A 3,271-nucleotide genomic window follows, 5' to 3' on the forward strand; every position below is an offset into this window, starting at 1 on the left:
TGGCTTATATGTGTTTCTTTATTACCCACAAGGGGCTAATTACATGGCTTATATGTGCCTATGTGTATTGATTTATAAGCATGTATATAAATACATATGTTATATATATATATACATACATACGTATATATATATATATATACATACATACGCATATATATATATATATATATATATATATATATATACGATGGAGTGCCAACAACAAATATATATATATATAATATATATATATGCATATAATTGGTGGCTCTCCGTCGGTTGCGACGACGACTGTTCCATTTGATCCGATCAACGGAACAGCCTGCTGGTGGAATTGACGTGCAAGTGGCTGAGCACTCCACAGACGCGTATACTCTTAACGTAGTTCTCAAGGAGGTTCAGAGTAACACAGATTGTGATAAGGCTGGCCCTTTGAAATCCAGGCACAACAGAAACAGGAAGAAAAAGTAAAAGAAAGTTGTGGTGAAAGAGTACAGCAGGGTTCGCCCCACCCCAACCCACTTGAGTCTCGTGGTGCTCTAGGTGTTTTCGCTCAATAAACACTCACAACGCACGGTCTGGGAATCGAAACCGCGATCCTAAGACCACGAGTCCGCTGCCCTAACCACTGGGCCATTGCACATCGTGTGTGTGTGTGAGTACATATATATACCGGAGTAAACACATAAATGTGAAACAAGGTGGAAAAAAGTACTCAACTACCAGGGATAGAGTAATATACTTTTAAATAATGTATATATATATATATATATATATGATAAATATATATGTATAAATATATATGTAATATATATATGCATATTTATATATATATATATATATATATATATATATATGTATTAACTATATATGTAATATATATATATTATGCATATATATATGTATATATATATGGTGTATGGTGTATATATATATATACGTATATATATGCGTACATGATTGCGAGTATAAGTATATTTCGGTTACAGCTCTTTTCATATAACGTTCCCTTTCAGCTGCACATCCACTTAATTATGCGCCTGTAGGCAAATTTAATCTACCGAGTATTCTGTAAAATTACACACTATATTCCCCATATGTCTTTAGTTTCTCTCCTATACAACAAAGTGAGCTGAAAATCTTAGAACAACCAAGATTATCAAGGCCTCGTAATTTTTACTTAGCATTTTTTGGTTTATTTTTATTTTTATTTTTAATTTTTTTTTATCTTTCGGGGCGGTTGGATTCTAAGTGCTCTTATAGATTGAAATGAATTAAATGCCTTCGTCGATATTTTTGTACAATACTTGGCTTGATAAACTCAACTTATTTAAGTCTTCCAATTTCCACTTTAAAATATTTTGAAACCCTCACTTATACAAATTTCTTTTGCAGATGACCCCCCACTGGAGACGATCCCGCCAATTGTGTTGCTATATTGTAAATAAATATACAAGCAGGGATGCGTGCGCACACACACACACACACACACACGTATATATATATATATATATATATACATCCATATATATGTATGTGTATATGTATGTGTGTGTGTGCGTATGTATGTATGTATGTATGTATGTTGAGAGAGAAAGAGGGAGAGAGACAGAAATATAATTAATCAAAACAGCTGTTTGCAACATTATACTGTAAAGGAAAATTTTTGTCGTCAAGTAAAATTGAATAGGGGTATGAATAGCACCTACATTGCTAGAAATAATAGCTAAAATGCTCCACTGCTGTTATAAAACACATAACACCCCGAACACCTGTTCTTTCCGCAGCCATCACCAGTAAGGCCTGCTCATTCAGTTCATTCTGGGTTAGCTAGCTTATCAGAAGATATATATTCACCATAAAAATCTATGGATGAGTTAGCCAATCACTAATGTGTATACAAAAAGTTAATAAAATCAGCTGTGTGCAACGTTATACCGGTCAGTCTAAGGAATTCTCGGTTCGGTGTTCGGGGCGATTGCAGCTCCAATCATAATATGTGTTATGTGCTTTGTAACAGCATTGAAACATTTTACCTCCAATTTCTAGCAATGCAGATGTTATTCACACCCTTAATCAAGTTTAGTTGACGACTATAATTTTCTTTTACGGTATAATATTGCAAACAGCAGTTTTTATTAATTTCTTGTAGACACATTACCGATCTCCTAAATCATCCATAGATTTTTATGGTGAATATATAACCTCTGACAGGCGAGTTATAGCCAGAATCAACTGAAAGAGCAGGTCTCACTAAAGATGGCTGCGGAAAGAACCGAAACTGACCGGTCAGTCTATGGAATTCTCGGTTCGGTGTTCGGGGCGATTACAACCCCTATCAGAACATGTGTCATGTGCTATGTAATATCATTGGCGCATTTTAGCTCCTATTTTAAGCAATGTAGATGGTATTCACAACCTTAGTTTATTAGTTTAGTTGACGATTATAGTATATATATATATATAGTGAGAGAGAGAGAGAGAGAGTGAGAGAGAGAGAGAGAGAGAGAGAGAGAGAGAGATAGATAGATAGATAGATAGATAGATAGATAGATAGATAGATAGATAGATAGATAGTGAGGGGGATTGAGATACACAATTTACGCGTAATAACCACCCCCAGCTTCCCCCACGACCTGAAACCGCACTGGCTCCCGAATCTGGCATGTGCATTCCTCACTTTGTGTCTTGGAAGGATCTTCGAACATCTCCTTGATCTTAGCCACAAGATCAGACATGATGTTTCAGACAGAGCAGTTGGTGACTTTTGCAGCCGTGCCCTACACATACAATTACAATCAGGGGAATTAGCAGTCCAGAAATTGCTACTTCTATAGTCGTAGAAATTCTGACAACCACTTCTGACTCTTTCTGCAGTTATTGCAAGGTTCTGAATCCTGCTGCCTCACATATGACCTTCCAGCTGCAACCCTCTCCCCTAAAGGCTTGACTAGAGGCTCCGGCAGTCTCCATAGCTTTCTGAATTGAGCCTAAGGCCTTGCTTTGCAGTTGTTCAATGAAATACTACAGAACGCCTCTTGCATCCTTTTTTCGCTGGCCCCAGCTTCGTAGTAACGTTGCATTGTGTAACAAGTATGAGGAACACAATTTTGTTCGGTTACATCTTCGGCAATGGATGGAGGGACTATCGATTCGTGCGACCGAGTCGTCGACTAGTACTTATCATAAACGAGGAATTTATCCTGAACATTATTAGAACTTGTATATCAAGAAGCGTAACTTCTATCATTTCTCTTCAATAAAAGTTTTCTAATATATTCAAAAGCCC

This window comes from Octopus sinensis, linkage group LG7 (assembly GCF_006345805.1).
Source record: "Octopus sinensis linkage group LG7, ASM634580v1, whole genome shotgun sequence".
Lineage (NCBI taxonomy): Eukaryota > Metazoa > Mollusca > Cephalopoda > Octopoda > Octopodidae > Octopus > Octopus sinensis.